This window comes from Meles meles, chromosome 21, assembly GCF_922984935.1.
Source record: "Meles meles chromosome 21, mMelMel3.1 paternal haplotype, whole genome shotgun sequence".
Lineage (NCBI taxonomy): Eukaryota > Metazoa > Chordata > Mammalia > Carnivora > Mustelidae > Meles > Meles meles.
In genome coordinates, this window is record NC_060086.1 from 23,321,379 (window position 1) to 23,348,190 (window position 26,812).

Below are 26,812 nucleotides of genomic sequence, written 5' to 3' on the forward strand. Positions count from 1 at the left end.
CAGCTTTCTCTCTGCACTGAACTTTTTGGGAAGCTGTGACCTCTTAGCTGTTTCTTGGTGACTGTGGGTGAACCTCACTTATTCCTACCATCTTCCCTGGGAGTCTTTAAGTTTTTCTTGATTCTCCAGAACTGCGCTGAGGTGGATAAAGTCTTGCTCTCAAAAGTAAGAATTCCTGAGTGTAAATGAACCCTAATGACGTAACTCTGGGAAATTACTAAAATTCTCTGAAGAATGGTTTCCTCATTCATAAAATAGGAAGCTAATAATGTCAATGTTAAGAGCTAATTTGAGAATAAAATTGGTGTGGTTCATATTAAGATGTGTTATAACTTGTATAATATATATAATGTGCTATTGTTATTCCTTATGTAGGTAGTGCTTTTGCGGTCCTTTGTTAAGCCTCTCTGATGTACCAGGAACTGATAAAAAGTTATATGCATTATCTCCTCTAGTCCCTCACAAATGATCCTAGGACACAGGACCTATTTTTGGCCCCATTTTAGGGCTAGGAGAACTGAGGCTCACAGAGGTTGAGTAAGCTCCCAAAGCCAGTACAGCAGAACCAGTCCTGGAACCTGGGTCTACCATGGTATACCTCCACTTCTTATGGTTTTAGAAAAATGAAGAGAGATAATGTGTACAGTCTATTAAATTATAAAACTATTTATAATCCTCACAACATCTCTGTGAGATACTCATCCCTTTGAAAGCTGGGAAACTGAGGCTCAGAGATTAGATGTTCCTTCAAATCTCAGGATTAGTAAATAAAGGAATCACGCCTTGGACCCAAGTCTTCTGGGACCAATTCCTGCCATCTTTTCCACTATTGCAGTATGAATTTGAAGCTTGGCTCAGGTATTTGCCAGCTGTGTGACCTTGAACAAGTTACTCAACATTTCTGAGCCTTAATTACCTCCCATTTAAAAGGAAGGCATATTTTAATGAGGATGATCAGGAAGATAAAATAAAATGATTCATGCAAAGTTCTCAAACAGAGGAAGCACTCAAAAATTGGCAGCTGGGGTTGTTATACCATGTCATTTCAGTGTATTAATACTTCATTTTTGTAACATGATTCTAAGGGGAAAATTCAGCTTTTTCCCCCCTTTCTCTGTAAGCAAAAACCCAGTTAGTTCTTCCCTATTACAACTTTCTCCTTTGAGTGTCTCATTTATTGCTAACACAGAACACTTCATTTCTGACACTTCTGGTAGGCAAATGTGTAAAGGTTTCCCCCTACAACAACAAGCAAGCCCCCAAACAAGCTAGGTGTTCTCTAACTTAACTCTGACATGAACTCCCTGAAGATAGCATCTGATCTCACAGATAAGGGCTCAGTTCCGAAAGACTTCCCCCCATCCCCACTTCAGACACCTGTCACAAACTGAGATTGTCACCTCTGCTTCTGACTGACTAGCTATAGATGGGGGGCTCCAACAACACCTTCTTTGGACTTCAGACTCCAGTCACAAGTCCAAATTGTTACTGGTACTTATGGTCAACTGGCAGCGTGTCAGAAATTCCTACAACCTCCTCCTTGGGTTCAATTAATTTGCTAGAGCAGCTCACGGAACTCAAAGAAACATTTTACTGGTTTACGCTTACTGGTTTATTATAAAGGGATATGATAAATGATATAGATGAATATCCAGCTGGAAGATATCATAGGACAAGATCTAGGAGGTCCCAGGAGCAAGAGCTTCTGTCTCTGTGGAGTTGAGGTGCATCACCCTTCCGTGGAAGCTCCCCAGACCCCATATTATTGGGATTTTATGAAGGTGCCCTCGTGTAGGCATAATCAATTATTAGCTAATTTCTAGCCCCTCTCTCCTCTCTGGAGGATGAGGGTTGGGGCTGAAAATTCCAAGCTTCTAACCATTGCTTGGTCTTTCTGGTGACCAGCATCTAAGAGCCATCCAGGAGCCAACCCAGAGTCACTTCATTAGAACAAAAGATGTTCCTAGCGCTCTTATCACTTGGGAATTTACTAGGGCTTTAGGAGCCCTATGCTAGGAACTAGGGGTATGGACCAATATATATATATATTTTCTATTATCTCATTGCAATTAACATTTTATACAATGTATTTGATTTTTTCCTTAAATTCTAATTTTTAAAATTTTTAATAGTTACTATATTAGTGTGGTTCAAATTTCAAGGGAATAAAACATTTTTCTAGCTTTATTGAAAAATAATTGACATAAAACATTGTCTAAGTTTAAGGTATATAATGTCATGATTTAATATGTATATATTTTGAAATGATTACCACAATAAGGTTAGTTAACACATCTATCACCTAACAAAGTTACATTTTGTGTATGTGTGTGGTGAGAACTTTTGAGATCTATTCCCTTAGCTACTTTTAAGTATACAATACAGTATTGTTAGCTATAGTCACCATGATATAGATTACATCCCCATAAATTATACATTTTTTAACTGGAAGTTTGTACCCTTTGACTAATGTTGAGGAAAAAAGCTTTTCCTTTACTCTTCAAGATTCTTCTAGCTGGTCTGAAGAATTAAATTGACATGAGAGAGAGTAAGAGAAGAAGATAACAAAGTTTAATTACAAGGGCTTGGAGGCCCAATTATGAAATTGAGAACTAAAGAAAGGACCAAGGCAGACATTTTTTATACTTTTTAGCCAAAGAGACAATACATGTGTGAGGAATTGACAGGACAAAGAAAACTTAAGTTTGGGAGCTTCGATTAGTCCAGAATTCTGAACAGAATTTGGGGCAGGGTAGTAAATTAGTAAAATTAATAAGGTTTGTTATATACTTTCTCAGCTCTGAATTCCCTATCTCTCATGAGAAGGATGTCACTTTACCTTCTGGTACAGGGAGGGTATTTTTCTAAAATTGTATTTTAAGAAAATATTGCATTGTATTGTATCCTGCTTTTTGGAGACAGAGGGGAGTCAGAGTGTTTTTCTTGCACTGGCTGTTTCTTAAGTAACTTTAATTCAAAATAAATAATTTGCCAAAGTGGCATATTTGGGATGTCCCTTTCATCCATTTCCCCCACATACCTTCCCCTGGCAACTACCAATCTGTTCTGTTTCTATGAATTTGGGTTTTCAGATTCCATATATAAGTGAGATAATGCAGTTTTATCTTTCTGTCTGATTTGTTTCACTTAGCATAATGATTTGTCAAATATTGTCAAATAAATATTACTTGACCACATATTCATGGGTTCATTTCCAGGCTCTTGATTCTGTTCTATTGGTCTATGTGCTGGGTTTTGTGCTAATATCATACTGCTTTGACTACTATTGCTTTTCATATAGTTTTAAATCAGGAAGTGTAATGCCTCTAACTTTGTTCTTCTTTTTCAGGATTGCTCTGGCTATTCAGGGTCTTCTGTGGCTCCACACTGGTTTTAGGATTTTTTTTTCTATTTCTATAAAATATGTCATCGGAATCTTGATAGGGATTTGCATCTAATCCATAGATGACTTTGGATAGTATGGATATTCTGACAACATTAATTCTTCCAATCCATGAATAAGAGATAACTTTGCATTTACTTGTGTCTTCTTCAATTTCTTTCATCAATCTCTTATAGTCTTCAGTATAATTTTTCATTTCCTTGGTTAAATTTATTCCTAAGTGTCTTTTTGTTTTTAATGTTGTAAGTGGAATTGTTTTCTTTATTTCTTTTTCAAATAATTTGTTATTGGTGTATAGAAACAAAACTGATTTCTGTATATTGGTTTTGTATCCTGCAACTTTATTGAATTTGTTTATTAGTTGTAAGAGGTTTTGGTGGAGTCTTTAGGATTTTCTATATATAACATCATGTCATCTGCAAACAGAAAATTTTAGCGGCACTTGGGTGGCTCAGTTGGTTAAGCATCTGACTTCAGCTCAGGTCATGATCCCAGGGTCCTGGGATCAAGCCTCCCATTGGGCTCCCTGCTCAGTAGGGAGTCTGTTTCTCCCTCTCCCTCTGCCACTGCCCCTGCTGTTGCTCACATTCTCTCTCAAATAAATAAAATCTTTTAAAAAGAAACAGAAAATTGTTCTTCTTCCTTTCTTATTTGGGTGTCTTTTATTTCTTTTTCTTGCCTAATTGCTCCAGTTAGGACTTCCAGCGCTATGTTGAATGGGAGTGGTAAGAGTAGGCACCTTATCATGGTCCTGACCTTAGAGGAAAAGCTTTCAACCTTTTACCATTGAGTGTGATGTCAGCTGTGGGCTTGTCATATAGGGTCTTTATTAGAACAAGACGTGTTATTTCTCACCCAGTTAGGTGGTTTTTTAAAACTATGAATGGCTATTGAATTTCATCAAATACTTTTTCTGTATCTATTGAGATGATATGTTTTTCATTCAACTATGATGTATCACATTTATCAATTTGTACATGTTGAACTGTCCTTTCATCCAGGGATGAATCCCACTTGATCATGGTGTATGATCTTTTTAATGTGTTGCTGAATTTAGTCTGATAGTATTTTGTTGAAAATTTTTACATTTTATATTCACCAGGGATATTGACCTATAGGGTTTTTCTGTTTGTTTCTGTTTGTTTTTATCTGAAGTGTTCTTATCTGGCTTTGGTATCAGGTAATGCTGATCTCATAAAATGAGTTTAGGAGTGTTCCCTTCTCTTCAATTTTTTGGAAGAGTTTGCGAAAAATTTTTTATCAATTCTTCTTTAAATGTTTGATAGATATTACCAGGGAAACCATCTGGTTCATAGTTTTTTTCTTTATTGGGCGGGTTTTGATTACTAATTCAATCTCCTTACACAATATTGGTCTGTTCAGATCTTTTAATTTCTTCCTGATCCAGTCTTGGTATGTTGTACATTTCTAGGAGTTTATTTATTTCTTCTAGAGTGTGTGCTTTGTTGACTTATAATTGTTTATAGTAGTCTTTTATGATCCTTTGTATTTCTGTGGCATCAGTTGGAATGTCTTCACTTTCGTTTATAATTTTATTTATTGCTCCTCTCTCTTTTTTTCTTGGTTAGTCTAAATAATGATTTGTCATTTTTGTCTATCTTTTCAAAGAACCAACTCTTAGTTTTGTTAATCTTTCCAATTGTTTTGCTATTCTGCTCCAGTCTTTATTAGTTCCTCCCTTCTACTAACTTTGGGCTTAGTGTGTTGTTTTTCTAGTTGCTTAAAATGTGAAGTTTCAGGGCTATAGGCTGGCATCTATAATGATTCCTGGTAGGGTGGGGTCATAGACTGTGTTCCCCAACCAGATGGTGGTATCACTGGCTGGACTCTGTGCTGTGAGATGAGATTTCAGGCTATGTTCTGCAAACAGGCAGGGTTATAGGCTGGGCTGCATTGCAGGGCAGGACTGTAGGCGGATTCCAAGGCTGTCCACCCTCACTGCTGAGGTTCCCTGGTTAGAAAGGGCCAAAGGCTATACTTAGAGTTGGGCAGGACTTCTGCCTTGGATTTCTGCCCACTGTAGGATGGGCTTCATGGCTGCCTGGGTTCTCTGGAAAGGCTTACTGGATGGCAGCACTGGCGGCCATACTCAGCAACTGGGGGAGGCTGTAAATTTGTTTCCCTATCCAGGTGGGCCCCTAGAGTGGGCCCCATGGCCAGTATTGCTCATTGGCTGGGGACTCAAGTCTGGAACAACTACCAACTGAATTCCCTGGCCAGAAGGGGTCACCAGCTAGACTCTGCATATGAGCAGAACCAAGTAGGATCTCTACTTGGCTTCCACTGCAAGCAGAAATGCATTCTGTTAAGATCTGAGCACTGGTTCTATCTCTATCTGATCCAGAGTAGTCAAACCTTGCAGATTTCCCCAGTGATTCCCCTGAGGTGAGACCTAAGTGGGACTCCCGGGAAGTGTTCCAAAATGCTGGAGAAACTGCATGTCCACTTGGGCTCTGTTTTTCCCACTGGAAAAAACCATAAGCTTAGAGGTGCTCTGCAGGCCTGGGGGAGGAGTGATTTGGTTAGAATGTAGCCACAACTCTTACACTTCTAACACAGTTCTTCTCTTTCTCTGTGGTCCAGGGAAGTATTTCAGCCTCACCCCCAGATTCTAGGGGTTTCACAGTGGTAATTTATGTAACCTATCTTATCTATGGATAGTTGGTACTTGGTCTTCTCATGGGGAGACTGAAGTTGGGAACAACCTGTGTTGCCGTCTTGGTTATGTCACTGATAGACTGTGTTTAAATACGTTATTCCAGTAAGCCTATGGAACAGCAGGGGTTATGGTCCTCTGTTTCAGATGATGTCTAGATGATAGAGAATAATCATACTTGCTCAAATCACCTAAGTGGTAAGTAAAGGATTTGGGGATTCAACCCACTCTTTTGATTTCAAAGAAGAATCATTCTATTGCACTGTGCCAGACATTGAATACTATACACACTAGCTCTTCATTTACTTATTTATTTAGCTTCTATCAAGCTATCCTTCAGGTCTGAGAGTGAAAGTTGGGTTCAACTTTTTTCTCTCTTAAGGGTCACCTTCTTAGTCCGAAAATTGAGTTTCTTACTGGTAATTGAAGAGGCCTCCCTAAGAGGCAAGAATACAATTTATTAATTTAACAGATATTTATTAAGTACCTCCTATACAATAGAGATAGTACTAAGTGTGGGAGAAGCAGCAGACATGGCCTTTGTCCTCTTGGGAAGCATCCATGTACAATGAGGAATTACCTATGTCTCAATACAGGTGCTATAAAGGAAAAAAGAAGGCTCCAAACTCAACCAAGAGGGGTCAGGAAAACATCCATGGAAAGTGATGTCTGAGCTGAAAGGTGAATGATAAGCATGTTAACCAGGTAGTAGTTGTTCAAGCAAAGGAAGCATATGAAAGGAGAGGTATGGTGCATAGGAGAAGTAGAAAGAATCACTGAAAAGCCAGAATACAGAAGCAGGAATGCAGAAAGTCAGACCAGAAAGGAAAGTATGGGGAGAATACTGCATATTGTTGTATAAGTTATGCCAAATTCTAACTTTAAGTCAGAAATCCCTTGAGGAATCATTCAGAAATTGTAAGAAAGAGGCAACCAAATCAGGTTACTGATTGGCTTATTGATTTTTTAGAAATATCATTGTGGTTGGCCAGAGGATAGACAGATTGAGGTAGAGAAAAGACTATAATCAGTAAGACCAGTTAGTGCTATTTGCAACAATCCAGGTGAGAGATGACAGTGGCCTGGAGGTGGCCATGAAGATGAAAAAAGATATGGATAGATTCCTGGGATATTTAGGGGAGAAAATTAATAGTGCTTAGCAAATTAGCAAGTTACATTGGTCACACTGTCATCTCTGCTACTGTACCAATTATTTGCACTGGGCAAATGAATAGAGCTCAGTCCTGCCAGACCTGACTTGGAATTTAGAGAGTCACCAGAAGAGGGGTATTGGGGTCAGTGCCTGAGGATCCTTCAAAAAGGTAAGTTTTGACTATTGAGCAGCTTCCCCACCAACATACTGACAATTTCTAGTGAAGGGGTCAGTGCAAAAAGTGCATAATGTAAGCAAGGTCTCTATATAATGATAATAGTTGACACATTAGCACTATTGTAGCAACAGGGCCAGCAATGGCCCACAGCAAACACCTCAAGTCTGGAATTGGCTAAATTGGACTCCTGACAGCTTCAAACTCAGAGGCAAAGAGGCATCTCAAACAGAAGAGGGAGAATTGTCTAAATGCTTCAATTCTTGTAATTGAAGCAATTGCACATCATTTTACATGCCAGCCTCCTGACAGGATAACCAGTTTGAGCTGAGTGTGGGAATTCAATTATGTATCTTCTGTCTGCATCTCTGAAAGAAAACCACCCGATTGGCCTGTCAAATATCCAGCATGTTTGCCTGTTGGAAATTGCTATCTCCGCCTGACACAGAAAATGTCTCTGCAGAAGAAAAACCTATTAGATTTTACAAAGCTAGCATAACCCTATCACAAAACTTGACAAAAAAGCATAGAAAAAGAAAACTACAGACCAATTTTATCTATGAATATAAATGCAAAATTCCTAAATAAAATATAAGCATATGAAATATAGCAGTGCAACACTAGAGGCTTTTCCTTGAAAAACTGAAACAAAGCAGTCTGCCAACAATGACCCTAATTATTTAATATCACTCTAAATATCTGGCCAATGCAATAAGACAAGAAACATAAATAAATAAAGGATGTAATTATTGAAAAGGAAATGGAAACATTTCTAATTATTTGCATATATCTAACTAGAAAATCTGAGTAAATTAACTACAAAAAGTCTTAGCACCCATAAGAGTTCATTAATTCCTCTTCTGAGAATTGAAAAAATTGAACATAATCTGTATCTAACCATAAGGCCATGATCAAATATATTACTTTAGATTCAGATGATGAAATATAAAACAATTAAACTTACATTTTAAAGACTATTTAATAACATAGGAAAATGTTCATACATTCTGAGAATAAGCACAAAATACAAACCTAAATACAGCATGATTACTTTTTATAAAATAAATAAATAAATATGTATATACATGTATTTGCATAGAAAACATACTGAAAAGAAGGAACATGAAAATGGTATCACAGTTATCACTGGACAAGTGTTTTTCAACTTTTAGTGAATTTGCATGCACCAGTCTTATAAATTACACTATAACTATCTTTATAAAACACACTGTAAAAGTTTTGGGGCTATTTCCAGATAACATCCAAGACCCCTATCAATCTGTTTCTGGCATAAGTATGACAATATCTATAAAAATCTGACACTTTACAGGCTTAGTGCTCAGCATGGAGTCTGCTTGAGACCCTCTCTCCCTCTCCCTCTGCCCTCCCCACCTCCTCTCTCATAAATAAATTAATAAATAATCTGACACTTTAAAACAGAAAAGGATCTGTGATACTATTATTCCCTGTTGGGCTACCCCATAGATACCAAGTATCTTCACTCGGAGATTTTGCAGAGCGTAGTTTCCTGAACACAGACTCTATCCTTCAACCTTATCATCCAGCAAAAGTTTTTTCTTTCCAGGCCCAAGTTGGAGCCCAAATTGTCATCCAACTTCTTGTTTGCCTTACTTGCTGTCTCTCCTAGGCACTTTTAACCAACCTTTATCAGAATTACACAGTGTGAACTCATCTGAGATGAGCTTTCCAGGTGATGCTTGCCCTCCTGCATCACTATAACAAAAACCACTTAGATGCCTGGCTCAGGACTCTCCCCAGGGATGTTTACCAACTATATGGTCCTAGATTTACATGGGTCCTCCCTTAATAAATTCCTTGTCTGAATTTTGCCTGTGGTGAACTACAGCGGACCCAACCTAGACACCAACCTAGTAGACCAATGCTTAAATCTAAAAGAGCTAAATTCAAGCAGAATATTTTACTTACTGACAGTAGCCTGGAATGGGAAGACCCTGGGGATTTACTGAGCCCAGGGACTTTAGAAATAACTTGAGAGTCAAATCCAGAGATAGCAGCTATGAAGTAACATCCATAGAATGAGAACAAAACCATAAAAAAGAAACAAACTGTAGGATATGGAAGTCAGAAATTATGCGGGAAAGCTGGACACAGCTGTAGAATCTCTGAGATAGCCAAGACTCAGCTTCAGAGATCGGTTGTGGTCATCTTGTGAATGATTAAAACAAGGGACCCAAGAACACAAGCTCAAATGACCACAGAGTCCAGGCAGTAATTTAAGAGTGAAGATGATTGCTAGCTGGAAAGTGCATGCCTCGTGCAAAGAGAAGCAGCCAATACTCAAGAATGTTCATCCACAGTGACCAGATCTAATTTTTTTTAAACAAGAAAAGCTAGGACCCTAAAGTTTATGTGAAATTCCCCAATGTTTAAATGTTGCCATTTCATATTTTGAATGTTATACACACCAAACAAAACATTTGTAGGCTTGATTTGGTCAATGGACAATTCATGACTTCTAAGGAAAAGTCACAAAGTTGGAAAAGGTTAAGGTTAAGGATTGGCCCATCCTCAATTTCCCCAACAGGAAGGAGGAATTATGCTTTCATTGCTCCAAAGAGTGATGCATCCTACCGCAAGGCGAGGGCAGGGGGGAAACAGTCACCCACTGACCCTGGGCCCACCTCTTATCCCCCTGTAACTGGGAGTCAGGTCAGTTCCTAAGGTTTGAATATGCATGCCCTCAGGAAACCAACTGTGAGGCACTGTGAGACACAATTCGAATGACTGTGGAAATTTGAATGCCACACACTTCTACAGGGTCCCACCCATTGATAGCTCCTTTGATCTGTTTCTACAAACAAAATACTTCGGTCTGCTTGGGTTTTTTTCTTACACCAACAACCAAATCTTCAACTCTCCAGACACCAGCTAGATGTCCCACAATATAATTCAATTCTGACCCTGTCTACCTGGAGATAGTATTGGATCCCACTGGTTAAGGACTCAGTCCCACAAGGCTGCCCCTGCTTCATTTAGATATCAGATACACCAGGACTTTGGATGAACTACCTATAACTTCAGGGAGTTCTCACATACCCTTCTTCAGATTCAATAATTTTCTGAAACAGTTCACAGAACTCAGGAAAGCACTTTACTTATTTTTGCTAAATAAGTTTATTATAAAGGATACAGACAGCCAGATGAAGAGGTACATAGGGCAAGGTCTGGAAAGGTCCTGAGCACAGGACCATCTGTCCCATGGAGTTGGGGTGTGCCACCCTGCTAGCAACTCTGTTCACTAATACTGAAACTCTCTGAACCCCATAGTTTAGGGGTTTTTAATGGAAGTGTCATTACACAGACATAATTGAACCAAGTCATTGGTTACTGATAATTAACTCAATCACCAGCCCCTCTCCCCTGCCAGAGGTCAGGGGATATAGGTCTGAAAGTCTGGAGCCTCTAATCATGCTTGGTGTTTCTGGCGACCTGTTTCTACCCACCTTCCTGTCCCCCTCCCCCACGCTCCCCAGTCCTGAGGCTACCTAGGAGCCCACCTACCAGTCATTTCATTAGCATACCAAAGGACACTCTTCTCTCTCCTAAGATTCCTAAGGTCTTAGAAGGTCTAGTGTCAGGAAGACTAAATACAACAAAAGATGTTGTTATCACTATGGAAATTACAAGGGTTTTAGGAGCTCTGTGACGGGAACTGGGGAGAAAGACTAAATATATATTTCTTATTATACAAGTGTAAGGGCCTATTTAGCCAAAGGGATTCCATCTTGGATTAAACAGTGATTTTGTTGTTTATGCAGTAAAACTTAAACTGAACCTGCCCCCCCTCAGGGAACTTACTTAAAAGCAAGTCCGGGAAACCAGTCCCAGGTAACAAAGCCCAAATACAAGGGTGGGTCAGGCCAGGTGGAGGTATCCAATCAGTGGGCGCATACTGTCTCCCTAGCTACCAAGGAGTCTGGGCCCCGCCTTTTGGGCGCCAATTCTGACCAAGGTGATAGGCTAGTTCAAATATCTACTAGGGTAAATTGTAATTCAATTGGCCACCTGTGTGTGACCTAGCAGGACTGTGCAGCTTTCTCTGTGTGTTACAATTTCATTGGCTGCCTGTGCGTGGCCAGGCCCAACCATATGGCCTTTGCCCTTAAAAGCTAGTCTGTAAGGCAGAGAGAGGTCGCCCTCTCTGTAAGAGGCGCGGCCCCGGCTGGTCGATTTGATTCTTGATGACTGGCACAAAATAAAGCTTTGCTTGACCTTCGCTTTGTATCAGTCTCACTCCTTTAATCACGGACCCATTATTGGGAGACCTTACACAAGTATTCCCCACTTTTTAAAAGTCCACACTTTGCTTTTCACAAAAGACCTACATTGGTATCTGCTTTTGCTAACCCAAAGAAATCCAAAGAACATTTTTGCTTTTATGACAAAAAGCAGAAAGCAAAAATAGCATTCGGTATTTGTTTTGTGGCCAGTTGTTACAGAGACAGCACACGCCCTGAGCTGCTGGAGTGCCAACGCCAAGTCCTTGATCTCATACCTGGATTGGGGAAGGCTGACTTGATTTTATATCCTGGATTGGGGAAGGCTGTTTTTTCCCTCTTTTCTACCTTCCTATAAAACCTTCTTCAGTCTCTTTTTAAACACTGGTGTTCTGTTTTCCTTCTCCCCTTGGGCAATTTTATCCATTCCCCTAACTTTGTGTAAGGGAAGAAAAACCAAAGAAATGAAGAAGGGCCAGAACCTTGGACCAGCTTCTCTTTCCAACCATACAAAGGCAAGAAGGAAAGGATCACAACCATGCACGATCAGTTTAATGTACAATGAGCTGTTCACCTGTAAACACGACCTAAACTCTGACCAGTCAGATTACTATCCTTCCTTCATCTGGGAAGGAATTAAGGAAGGGAGGTTGGAAGAGAAATGCAAAATAGAACCAGCTAGGCAACATGACCAGAATGCCAGTTTAGCTTAAAAGCAGCCAAGTCGAGGGAGGTGATATAGAACTGTGGCAGAGATTGCTAGTTGCCAAGAAATACCCGTTCTCTCTTCCTTCGTGAGTGACAGAACCTGATTTTATCTGGTATGGCAATGCTTGCAGAAAAGACTACTTTGCCCCACTTCCCTCGAGGTCACCTGTGACCACAGATTTGGGTTCTGGTCAATGAAACGTTTATGGAAGCGCTGGCTGGAGTTCCAGCAAGACTTCTTAAAGGAGACTGTCTCAGGGGGGCATCTGCCCATTTGCCCTCCTCCTCTCCCTCCTGCCTGAAATCCAGGCATAATGATGAGAGATCTAGCAGGTGTCTCTGAGCATGAGGTGGCCTTGATGATAAAGAGCCACACACTTGAAGAGCGCACGAGTACCAGAAAGATACAAGGAGCTAAGTCAATAACAAAGAAGCCTTTCTGGACTCGAGTGCTGGCCTCCAGACTTCTTGTACGGGGGAGAGAAATAAATTTCTCCTTTAAATCAGTTTTAATTTTAGTTTCTTGATACAGGCAGCCAAACCTAATCCTAACTGATACAGAAATTATATAAAGTGTATGTTTAAATCAGCTATAAATATCTCTAAAGGAATTGTATTCCTTTAAGAAATGTATTTCTAAATAAATCTTCCTGGGAGGCTCGTAATATGGGAGCTGAAATCTGCCGCTAAGAAAAACGATCATAGAAATATACGATGTATAAACAATCTCTTCTGTGAATACTAAGTTCGCTGGAAAGGGTGATTGGAGAAGGGGAAAAGGCAGCCGAATAAGGGGGAAAATTCTCATCAGATAGGTAAAAAAAGAAGACACAATGCTGCTGCCAGTTGCAGAGGGGAGGAGATGCTGCCAGCTGCACAAGCAGGGGCTCCTCTGTTTTTCTTTCTCCTGAAAGCTTTGATCTTGTGGTCTCAGAAAAGAGATGAGAGAAAGAAAGACAGGTATCACAGTGTCAAGGATCTGCCTACTGAGTGGGGAAGTTGGAAACAGTGAGAAGGGAAAGCTCACCAGTGTGCTCAAAACTATGAACAGCTGAGAGGGGAAAAAAAAAAAAAAAAACACCGTAGAAAGGGTGCTGAGGAAGACTCTGGGGGAGGTTTTGGTGACAGTCGTGCCTGTTGTTTGGAAATCTGAGTTAATCCTGGGAGGCCTGACTCCCAAGTTAGGATCCAGTGAATTATAAAGCGGGATCTCTATCAGGACTACCCAGATCAAACAGAGCTCACTGTCATGACTTGGTGGAAATATATCTGGATTACAGAAGCAAACCTGGTACAAAGGATTAATGTACAGAGTACATTGTTTTGGTGGGGTTTTGTTTTGTTTTGTTTCCATTTTCTTAAACTGTTCTCAGTGTGCTTGGAGCAACGCGGCAACCAAGTTCTGCTCTTGCCTATCCAGATACCAACGTTCATTTTGTTAAAATCACATTCATTTCTCTGACATTGATGACATGGTTACAGCTTACAAAGAGCTTTACACACATTATCTTATCCAATTAGCACAGCATACCCATAAAGTGATCAGGGAAGGTTAGAAATCTAAGGTTCAGAGAGATTAAATGATGAACTAATATCCTATTACAAAAAGGGTATAACTTGTGTTTTTAAGTTTGGGGCATATAACATAATGCCCATTCCCACTAATTCATTCTGAGTCAGGAATAAATGTGGAGGATTTATGTTTCACTGATTAGGGATCAGTTTTCCTCCAAAATGGTCTATAGGGATGAACCGAGAGAGAATAAATCCCATCAAAAGTGACTCTCTTAGGTGTTAAGCATCTGACCCTTGATTTCAGCTCCGGTCATGATCTCAGGGTGGTGAGATCAGTCCCACATCAGGCTCTGTGCTGGGCATGGAAACTGCTTAAGATTCTTACTCTCCCTCTTCCTCTGCCCTTCCCCTCTCCAGAGCGGGAGAAAAGAGGTGTCTTTCTTGGGACATCAGGGATAACAAAGCATAGGCTTCATCAGTGATGGGTTAGTGCTGTCTGAGACAAGTGAATGTAGTATTTCCACCTGCTGTCACTAACCACATGTTTACTTCTGGAACATAATAGTAGTTAAATCCTCAAACTAGCTTCTCTTTACCCATTTAGTTTAAGATTATTATTTTTATAAAAATAAAAAATGTCTTTTCCATCATTGCTCACAGAGAAGCTACTGAAATTTCTACTCATTTCAAAACACTTTTGTCTACTTGTTGAAACTTCATCCAAGCCAAGTGTGTCCAGGACAGCTGGAAGCTAATCTCGGAAAGACTGACCATCAAGATTAGATAGAGATCAAGTTACAGATGGCAGCATCACGGTTCCTAAAGCACCTTCATGTGCTCTATGTAACTGGATCCTTACAATAATTCAGCATCCCAGCCATTAATATTATCTTTAATCTGTGTCTAAGAAAACCAAAGTAGGGGCACCCAGGTGGCTCAGTGGGTTAAGCCGCTGCCTTTAGCTCAGGTCATGATCTCAGGGTCCTGGGATGGAGCCCTGAATCGGGCTCTCTGCTCAGCTTCCCCTTCTCTCTCTCTGCCTGCCTCTCTGCCTACTTGTGATCTTTCTCTCTGTCAAATAAACAAATAAAATCTTAAAAGAGAAAGAAAGAAAGAAAGAAAGAAAGAAAGAAAGAAAGAAAGAAAGAAAGAAAGAAAACCAAAGCAGAGAATGTTAAAAGTCTTCCTCAAAACAAAAAGTGGATGGAACTGAAAATTAAATGTAGAGATTTTTTTAAATCCCAACTGCAAGCATATTCTACAATATCCCACTAACTTAAAATTTCTAACTGGTTTCTATGTGTATATAATGTATATATAAAGTCGGAGGTGCCTCTGACTGATTAACCACAATAAAAAAGATAAGGAATACTTTTTACTTTGAGTTGTTTACTTTGAGTTGATCCATGTTTTATAAATTATTTCAGAGGCAAAAATGAATCCTTAAAGGCTAGAATCACCAGGAAATACATAGAATTCCTAGTCTTACCATATAAAAAGCTTCTAAAAATCATTATGAAGACGTCTGGTATGCCTGGCTAACTCAGTTGGTAGAGCATGCAACTCTTCATCTCAGGGTTGTGAGTTCAAGCCCTATGTTGGGCATGGAGCCTATAACCAATCAATCAATCAATCAAATCATTAAGAAAACATACTAACTCCATAATGGAAAAAAAAAAAAGCAAAGACCATGAATAAGTAATTTATATAAGAAGAAATATAAATAAATATGAATATTCAGTGACATGAAAAATCAAAGATATTTTAGGGAGATGTAGTCATTTTTCACTTTTAGAGTCAACTACTGATTAAGTAATTGACTCTCCACAAAGGCAGTAATGGGCAAGGCCTATTAAACCAGTAGATGCTTGGCACAGGAAGGTATAAGTCCTTCTTCCATGAACTCTTTGCGGGAGTGGAAACTGGCACAATGGTTCTGGAAACAGGGGCTATTCTGGAAATACATGATAATATGGGTCAAAAGAGTCCAAAAAGGGTGCCTCGGAGGCTCAGTCAATTGACTCTTGATCTTGATCTCAGCTCAGATCTTGATCTCAGGGTCATGAGTTTGGGCCCCATGTTGGGCTCCATGCTGGGTGTGGAGCCAACTTCAGAAAAAAAAAAATCCAAAAACATTCATACCAAGGACTACTGGATTAAAATTAAGCAGCCCAACCTAAACTTCCCAAGAAAATTTAAAAACTCACAGAATACCTAAACTACCATTGACAATTAAGTTAATATCATTACAAGGGAAAACTGGCCAATAAGTCTTCAATGCACAGATATGGATTAAAAATCATAGTTAGTGACCCACTGATCTAAGCTGACAATAGAGATTCTAAGCCTTAGTTGACAATTACATGAGGAAGTTTGCAAAGGCTGCAAAGAATGCCGACACACATGCATGAGAAGACACAGCCCTGAGTCAGTGGTTATGCTAGGGAAGGGTTACACCTAAAGAACACCTAGAAGACATTTACCATTGGGGTGCCTGGGTGGCTCAGTGGGTTAAGCGTCTGCTTTTGGCTCAGGTCATGATCTCAGGGTCCTGGGATGGAGTCCCGCATCAGGCTCTCTCCTCAGTGGACAGCCTGCTTCCCCCTCTCTCTCTGCCTGCCTTTCTGCCTACTTGTGATCTCTGTCAAATAAATAAATAAATAAAATCTTAAAAAAAAAAGAAGAAGACATTTACCATGAATAGTCTAAAAATAGATTACAGTGACTAGAGGTGAAGTTCCATTCTTAGCAAATTTATACTTGTTCTTTATCTAATGATCATGAATTGTGTCCTATCCAGTTTATCAGATATTTCCCCAAAGATACTGTGATTTCAAAGGTTGTTATCTTTTTTCAAAAGTAACCTCTAATCCTGAAGCTATGCACAAGTTTACTTTAGGAAATGTTTTTGCCATAATGTTCATTACATGATAAGTTTATTCACCCAGACGTTGCAATGTACAGATCAGCATTATAATAAACTCACTGCCTATGACCTCATTGGCTTTATTTGTAACATCAACTGTTAAGTGGTTTAATTTGACTTATAAATCAGAAATCATCACGACTTATTGTGTTTGCTTTCTCCCATACACCAAGCTGGAGAGAGTAGGTATGGGGAGAAATCTAAGATTATTATTTCTAGAAAAGTCAGGTGAATTTAAGGTTTTCCCATGTCTTAGAAGAAATAAGGGAAATTTCTGAAGAGGATTTTCTGCAATTATCAGAAGAAAACTTTGGAAAATATTCAGCAACTTGAAAGTGGTCAGGAAGGAAGGCTGGAGTCACAAGAACACATCAAGGGTAGCCAGGCATGAGGGGGTAGGCTGCCAACGCACAAGTAATCTGCCAGTGTCTGCAATCACACACTTAAATTTAATACATGGCATTGCTACCTAAGTTCAAATCACTGTATCATAACTAAGGTAGTTTCAGTTACCTTAGGAGACATGCTGGTAACTAAAGAAATAAAGTCCTGTTCCAATGGGGAATTTGCTTTGTGGTATCCCAGGTACTCCTTATCAAATTACCTCACATTTACACGATTACAATTAAAGTCCCCGGTAGGGGCGCCTGGGTGGCTCAGTGAATTAAAGCCTCTGCCTTCGGCTCAGGTCATGGTCTCAGGGTGCTGGGATCGAGCCCCATGTGGGGCTCTCTGCTCAGCGGGGAGCCTGCTTCTTCCCCTCTCTCTCTGCCGGCCTCTCTGACTACTTGTGATCTGTCTGTCAAATAAATAAAAATCTTTAAAAAAAATTTAAAAAAAAAAGTCCCCGGTAAATGATGTTGCTCCCCATCTTAACCACAATTTATTGGTTCACATCTGAGCACTTGACGTAACTGTGTCAATTAGGATCTCTCCTCTTGGAAATAAGATTAAGACTCTTCTCTCTGACGACAGTCCTCTAAGTGAGGAGAGTTATTGGCAGTGATTATTTCCAATGTGATACTTATATCCATAACTATAAAATATTAGTCCAAAACTTAGTGAATTAAACAGTAAACACACTATCTCACAGTTTCTGGGGATCAAGAATTCAGAAAGGGCTTAGCTCTATGGTTCTGGCTCAGGCTCTCTCATGAGGTTGCGGTCAGGATGCCAGCTAAGCCTGCAGCACCTGAAGGTTTGGTTGGGGCTAGAATCCACTTCCAAGATGGCTCCCTCACATGGATGTTGCTAGTAGGCATCAGTTCCTTACTATGTGGACCTCTCCACAGGGCTGTGTGAGTGTCCTTATGATACGGCTTCCCCAGAACAAGTGACCCAAGAAAAAGAACAGAGAGAAAGCCACAGCACTTTTTTTTTTTAAGATTTTATTCATTTGACAGACAGAGATCACAAGCAGGCAGAGAGGCAGGCAGAGAGAGAGGAACAGGAACACAGTCCCTGCTGAGCAGAGAAGCCCGATGTGGGGTTCAATCCCAGGACCCCGAGATCATGACCTGAGCTGAAGGCAGAGGCTTTAACCCACTGAGCCACCCAGGCGCCCTGCCATAGCCCCTTTTATGTCCTGGTTTCAGAAGTCACAAACCATCATGCTACCACATTTTATCCATTAAAAATGAGACACTAAGTCCAGCTCACATGCAATGAGCGGGGAATTGGTCTCCAACTGGAGGAAAGAATTGCCAAAGAATCTGAGGATATATTTTCAAAACCTCCACAGAGCATATGTAAGAGAGAAACAGAAGTGAGTCAAGAGTCTGCTTGGATTTCCTGAGATGGGCTGCACCCATGCCCTTGGGTTTTGTAAAACATCACTGTATTCTTAAAAACAAATCTTCTTTCCTTAAGCTGTCTTGAATTGGTTTAATTACTTTTCAACTAACAGAATCTTAATCATTACATGGCTTCTGACAATTAAACTCTTTGGCTCCTCTGATGATTCTGCTTCAGCCACTTTGCTCGGAGATTCTGGCACTGATTTTTTACATTAGATAATCCAAAGTCTTTTGTCCTTCCCCCAGATGATCCCACCTGCCACAAAATATTGCAATGATTTTGGACGGTGGCTTACCTCTTTTTCTAGTCTGCCCCTGCCCTGTTCTAGACATTGCTTAGTAGTATCAGAAGAGAGAGAACACAAAACCAAACAAGACACTGAAATGGAAAATCCTCCTGAGCACATTTGGCCTGGATATTAAGTACTTATATAGGATTTCTGAGAAGGGCATCTCCCTGAAAGTTTGAGTTCAAAGTCAAGAAAAGGTGACCCTCTGCTTCTGACCCTCTGCCAATAAAAAAGCAATGTCCAGCCTCAATGACCTGAGTAATACTTCATAGAATATACTGCCCAGGAGATGAAAGGGTCTCCAAAATCTCCAATCAGAAAAAAAAATGTGAGAAAAAAATGGCAGTATGTAATTGATGTAAGAGCAAACGCTCCCCTAGTTGCTTACCTGTCGAGAGGTTATGGGTCCTAGAGTGACAGATGAAGTATATAAGAGGTTAAAGCTTTGTTAGTGTTCGTTTCATATTGCACAAAGCAAAGTGATCTTTCTGGTGGATACAGGGGTATGCCTACCAGAAAGGTCTAATATAAGATGGAACATGAATACCATCTCCATACTCTTTCAGAGTCATTGAGAAATATTTCCTAAGCGTGATAGAAAGGAAAGGAACTAGTATTTGTAGATGCTCTGGCATGTGGTTGGCTCTATGCTAAGCACTTTTCTAATCCGCTCCCCCGCAAACCTAGAATATGCACTTGTAGTGGATCCTGGGAAGAACCACCAGATCCCCTCCTCAAAACCAGTGCAGCCCAGCTGGGAAGGTAGGCTGCTGGAGGCTCAGAGCTATGCCTCTCATTGAAGACTGCCCTCAGTTATGGGGAAACACACTGTCCAAAGTTATATACCTTCTAAGGGGATGGCATATGGCCAATGACTGACTGACTCAAGAGTTCAGAAGCTCGGCCTCTCTCCCTCAATTTGTGAGGACTCTAAAGGGCTGTCCCAGATTGAGTTCCTGTCCAAATTCCAGCCCCACTGGTAGCCACATCCCAGGTCCACTTACCCTCTGCCCAATCCTACTGTTCTCACTTTCCTGCAAGTGTATCCCCCAGGAAACCTCTGGTTGTAACTCCCCAACTCAGAGTTTGTTTCCGGGAATCCAATCTAAAGCAGTACCATTCTTCAGTCAGATGACAACACTGAGCTTTGGGGAGTTACAGCAATATGCATAGGTCAATTAGCAGATGGTGGAGCTCTGATTTGACCCGAGGCTGTCTCATTCGCAAGTCGCACTGTTCCCAGATTAACCCTCCACCAATCATACATTCAATATCTTTTTAATTTTCCAATTACCTTATTGGCTGGAAGCGCATCCTAAGGATTAGACCTAAAAATTCTTACCCATTACAATGCTTTACCTGCCCTCATGGTATTAGTACAGATTTGGTTTGTAAATTAGTCTGCGTGTCTAGACAATGTGAGTCTGTGTCTAAAGAGATCCCATTCCAGGGGAATGGATAAAATAGTCTGTCACTTTGAGGTCTTGCCTAAGAATCTGCCCACCACCACTGTAGCTAACCCCAGCCTTCTGTATCATTTTGCTTTTCCGGCAGGACCAAAGCAAACCTCTGTTGTGTTCTCCAATGCAGTAAGTTAACTCTGGGCACCACTAAGATGGAGGACCAGATCTAAGGCAGGAGACCTGCGGAGAGGAATGTCCAGCTCCAAATTCTGTGCGCTCAGCTCATCAAAGATGTGGGCAATGGAGATCAAAGCTGAGTGGTGTCTGGGGAGCCATGGACACATTGAGTTTGCACCTCCAGACTTTGAATTTCTAATGCAGCCACCAGCAGAGTGATTTATTAGACTGAAACTGTGGATCTATATCAGACAAATCTCACCTTCACATTAGGATCAACAATCCCAGGAATTGTTCTCATATTAAAGAAAAAATACAGACTTTTTATGGCTGTCTTTGTAAGTCTCATACAACCAGTGACAGAAAAATGGTAAGTTTTCTAGAATAGATAATGGAAAGACATTCTCTGATTGGACTTTCTCCATTTTAAAGTCTATTGATTCCTTTGGCTTAATTTTCTTTTTGTTTTTAAATTACCAAAACAATAATGTCAATAGTAAATTTTTTAACAATACAGAAGAATATAAAATAATAGGTAAAAGTTCCCTTTTAACCCCTCCTAAAACCACTCCTCCAAGATATCACCAATTTGAAGTATGGTCTTCTAGCTTTTTCCTTATGTTTTTTCAAATGGCCATTCATATGTACATACAAACATGGACGCCAATGCCTACACGTGCACACACACACTTGTAGCATAAATATGATTCTGCTATACAAATTGTTCAGTGTCTTCTGAGATGCCTGGTGGCTCAGTAGGTTAAGAGTCTGACTCTTGATTTTGGCTCAGGTCATGATCTCAGGGTGGTGAGATCAAGCCCTAGGTGGGGCTCCACTCAGAGGGGAGTCTGCCTGAGACTCTTTCTCCCTCTACCCCTCCTGCTTATGTACTCTCTCTCCCTCTCCCTCTCCCTCTGCTCCTTCCACCCCGTGCATGTGCTTTCTCTCTCAAATAAATAAATAAATCTTTAAAAACAACAACGACAACAACAGGGTGAACTTTTCTTGCAATCATTGCAACCCAATCCCACGTAATTATCAACAACAATAACAATGCTGGTGATGAAGCACACTATGAGCAGGCACTGTTTCAAGGCTTTCCACCCATTTTTTTTTTAAGATTTTATTTATTTATTTGACAGAAAGACACACAGCGAGAGAGGGAATACAAGCAGGGGGAGTGGGAGAGGGAGAAGCAGGCCTCCCACCAAGCAGAGAGCCCGATATGGGGCTTGATCCCAGGACGCTGGGACCATGACCCGAGCCAAAGGCAGAGGCATAACCCACTGAGCCACCCAGGCGCCCCGCGCTTTCCACCTATTGACACATTTTGCCTCATGCTCAGTTTATAGATGGGAAACTTGAGGCCCCCAGAGATGTTATTAAACTTGCCCCAGGGCACAAAGTCAGTGAGTGACAGAGCTGGGATGCGAATCCAGGCAGTTTGGTTCCAGAACCCTGCTCTTATCATAGGGTGGGGAACATTCTCCAATTAATCATACCAGGAAATTATGAGAAGTTGCTCTGGATTCTCCAAAAGTAGGGGAGAGACTCACTGGACAGTCTGTCACCAAATCCTGAGATTCCTAGATGCCCATTTCAGAGAACTGGGAGCCTTAATAGAAACTGGTTTCCCTTAGGTCAAACCGTTATGGCCACTTACCAAGAGAGGACTGGTCCCTGAGGCTCAGCCACAGAACTAAAAGATAAGAAAAGGATCCCAGTGTCTCCATTTATTGTCATCTTTGTTTTTTTTTTTTTAAAGATTTTATTTATTTATTTTTTTAAAGTAATCTCTACATCCAACATGGGTCTTGAACTTACAACCCAAAGATGAAGAGTCTTGTGCTCTACTGACTGAGCCAGCCAGGTGCTCCCTATTGTCATCTTTAAAGACAGACACACAAAAATCTGAATGTTACTTTGGATGTTATTGTGATCTGTAGGAGGGACAGAGTAAAATAAATTTTGAAAGTTGAAAACACAGTAGGCATTTAGCAGAGGGCGGGGTGGATAATGGATGGATGCATGAATGAACACATGAACAGAAGAAAGAAACAAAGAGGAGCCAAAGAAGCTGGTTTGGTTCCTAGAAAAGAGCCCAAGTCTTAACCCTTGAAAGACTGCTTGTCCCTGACCCCAGAGGCAGGACGGTCTCTACTGTCCCAGCAACACTCACATACTGACCACAGAGCCCCCAGAATCATTTTTCTGCCAGCTGGTTTCTTGTTTTACCTATCTCTTCTCTCCTGCTAGCCTTCTTTCTGGTTTCCTTCTCCTTCAATTTTCTGTTATTATTTTAGTTTGGTTTTCTGGTTTTAAGATGTAGTATTTACTCAATATAACCAGTGAAATAATGTAAAGATGTTTAAAGAAAAACCTCCAAATGCTCCTCTTCCAGTCCTGCCTTTCTGAGATAACTACCACCACCAGCCTGGTGTGTGTTTTCCACCTCTTTCTCATGCCCATAGAAACCTATACAAGAAGATAATCATCTGTAGAAAAGGTCTTCAGGGTATCAGCTTTTACAAAAATAGAATCATACCATCCAACTTTTTTCCTCCCTAAATATATCATGGAGATTCCTCTAGATCAATAGACCGAAGTATAACTTATTTTTGTTGTTGTGAACTTTCTATTGTTTTTGTTTTTTTAATGATTTTATTTATTTATTTGAGAGAGAGACAGAGAAACAGGCATGAATGGGGGAGAAGCGGAGGGAGAGGGAGAAGCAGACTCCCCACCGAGTGCGGAGCCTGATGTGGGACTCAATCCCAGGACCCTAAGATCAAGACCTAAATCAAAGTCAGATGCTTAATGGACTGAGTCACCCAGGCACCCCTGTGAAGTTTGTTTTTTAAGTAAATTATCACACAGAAAAACTGACCCTTTGGAGTCTATAGTTCTATGAATTTTAGCACATCTCTGCTTTCACACAACCACCACCACAAGAAGAACATTCCCATCACCTCCAGAAGTTCCCTTGTGCACCTTTGTAACCACACCCATCTCCCATCCCCAACCCCTGCAAACCACTGCTCTGTTTTCCAACATTATAGTTATCTCATTTCCAGAAGATTATATAAATCCCATATTAGGTAGCCTTTTGAGTTAGGCTTCTTTAACTCAGCATAATGCCTTTGAGATATATTCAAGTTGTGATGTGTGTCAATAGTTTGCTCTTTTTTATCACTGAGTAGTATGCCATTGTATGGGTATACCACAACTTATTCATACTTACTCTTTTTAATAACTGCAATATATTCCACAGCGGGTTTAGGACAATTTATTCAACCAGTCTTATGCTGAGGAACATGCGGGCTGGTTTCCAATTTTTCCCCAAAGACGTAAGATTGTAATAAACATCCATGAACGTATATCCTAATATAGAGATGTTTTATTTACATAAAATCATTCTTAAACATAAGGCTGCTAGGTAAAAAGTGCATTCGTTTGTTTTTAACAGATATTTAGATTTCTTTCAGTATTACTTGTCAAATTTCATATTCCCACCAGAAAAAGATGAAGGTATTTTTTCCCTCACATTTTTGTCAGCTTCAGATATTCTTTTTTTAGTCCTCCGCTACCCCCCAGTGAGAGGGATAAAAAAACGGGATCTCATTTTAGCTTTAATTTGCATTTCCCTGAGCATCCTTTGGGATGTCCCTTGGCCATGTGGATACTCTCTTTGGATATGGGCCCACTGACAGCACTTGTCCACTTTTTCTACAGAGTGGCTTATCTATTTTTTTCTCAGTTTATAGGAGTTTATTAGGACTATTAATACTCTTACTGTCACATGTGTTATAAAAAAAAAAAATCTTCGGGCCTACAGTTTGGCTTTTGGTTTGGTTTTGTTCCTTTGCCTTATGTTTGGTATTTTGTTTTTTGTTTTTTTACATGTAGTCATATGTGTCTATCTTTTCTTTGTGCATTCTGGGTTTACAGTCTTGTTTGATTGGAAAGCCACTCTCTCAAAGCCACTCAAAGTACAAAAAAAATGTCTAGGGCGCCTGGGTGGCTCAGTCATTTGAGTGTCCAACTCTGGATTTTGATTTAGGTCATAATCTCAGGGTCATGAGACTGAGGCCCACATTGGGCTCTGTACTCAGTGTGGAGTATGCTTGTCCTTCTCCCCTGCTCCTCTCCCCCACCCCCCACTCTCTCTCTGTCTCTAAAAAAAAAGAAAAAGAAAAAGAAAAAATGTTTCAAATATTTTTCTCCCGATATTTATTTTCCTTAAAATGTACAAACCCTCTAACTACTATCATTTCTATCCCTCCTTTATAGATGAGGAATCGTGTAACCCTCCCAAAGATGCATATCAGGGAAGGTACAGAGTAGGGATTTGGCCCCAGTGGCCCCACTGAGAGCCTGTGGGTTTAGCCACCCAGCTGTACCCCCTCCTTTTTTAGTGCCAAGTCATATGTCAAACTGTCCCTGTCCAATGATGTCCTTGATCTCCTACACAGACTGAACAAATAAACAATCAAAAAAATGACAATGCAAAAGCAATGGGAATAAAGGCCCACTGTTGCTCTGAGGTGTATCCAGCATCCCCGATGTCTAGACCACAGTTTTGGATAGTCACAGTACAAGGCCAGTAATGAGAAAAGGGGGAGTCACTCACTTTGGGGTTTTATGGAAGCAATGTACCCAGTGGAAACAGACATTTGAATCAGACAGGCCTGAGAGAACGGCAATTCTGTCTTTTACTAGCTGAATGACCTAGGACAGGTTACGTAACCTCTCTGAGCTCTAGCTCTCTGACCTGTAAAATGGCAGAAATAATATCTCTCATTTAGGGGTGTTGCTATGATCTTCAAAGAGATACTTGTCACAACGTCTGGCATATAGTAGCAGATTATAAAGTGTACTTTTTCCTTCCCTCCAATGCACACACACATCAAGCCAAGCCAAAGAGAGGGCAGACGATCTTGCTAACCATGCTTTTTACAAGGTTACGGAACCACAGTTGTGAATCCAAAAAGCATGGGAAGCAGTAGTCCTTAAAAGATGTATAATTCTTTGGCATTATGATAGCTAATATTTATAGTGCTTGTCATGTGTCAGTTACATTGTCAACCCATTTAATCTTTACCACAATCCTATAACCTAGGTACTATTATTAGTCACATTTACAGTTAAAGAAACTGAGTCACAGGGGTGCCTGGGTGGCTCAGTGGGTTAAAGCCTCTGCCTTCGGCTCAGGTTATGATCCCAGGGTCCTGGGATCGAGCTCTGCATCGGGCTCTCTGCTTGGCAGGGAGCCTGCTTCCTCCTCTCTCTCTGCCTGCCTCTCTGCCTACTTGAAATCTGTCTGTCAAATAAATAAATAAAAATCTTAAAAAAAAAAAAGAAAAAGAAACTGAGTCACAGAGATATTTAGTAACTCCTTTGAGATTGGATAGTCAGTAAATGGCAGAGTTGGGATTTGAACCTGCAAAGTCCGGCTTCAAAACCCATACTTTAGATAACGTGCCATGTTGTGCTCCATTATATTATACCACACCATATCACATCAAACCACAGCATACCACATCATGTCTATCCAAACACAATACCTTCTGGTATTGTGATTTACTCACAATTAGCTAAAGATGATAAATTGAGGGGCGTCTGGGTGGCTCAATGGGTTAAACTCTCTGCCTTTGGCTTGGGTCATGATCCCAGGGTCCTGGGATCGAGCCCCACATTGGGCTCTCTGCTTGATGGGGAGCCTGCTTCCCTTCACTCTCTCTGCCTGCCTCTCTGCCTACTTGTGATCTCTGTCTGTCAAATAAATAAATAAAATCTTTAAAAAAAAAAAGATGATAAGTTGAGTAGATTGGGGGAAATGGGCTAGCTAAAGTATGAGCCAAGAATGAGGGCTGGGTCTTGAGGTCTTCAGCAAACTTGAGCAAAGATCATTCTATGTCTTGATAACCTGCTGAGAGTCTGAAGCATGCCATCTTCATTTAAAGCCATGCAAAAGGCCCCTTCTTCTGACAGCTTCCTATGGAGTAGACCCAGCATCTGTCAGGAAGTTCTGCATGCAAGCTACAGAAATCAGCTCTAGCTAATTTAATAAAAAGGGAATTTACAGGAAGGATTTATGGGGAAGCACAGAAAATAGAAGGACAAACTGGACAAGCAGAGAGAATGTGAATTGGAACCACTATGGGCAAATGGGTGTCAAGTACCAGTGACGGGTCTCTTCTGGACCCCGCCACAGAGGTGAACAGAGTCCAGTCATCTTCTGTCATCTATGTTATTCTCCTCAAGATTCCAGAAAGAAGGCACCTGATTGGACCAGCCTGGGGCTTGTGCCTACCCTGTGGCCAGAGCAGA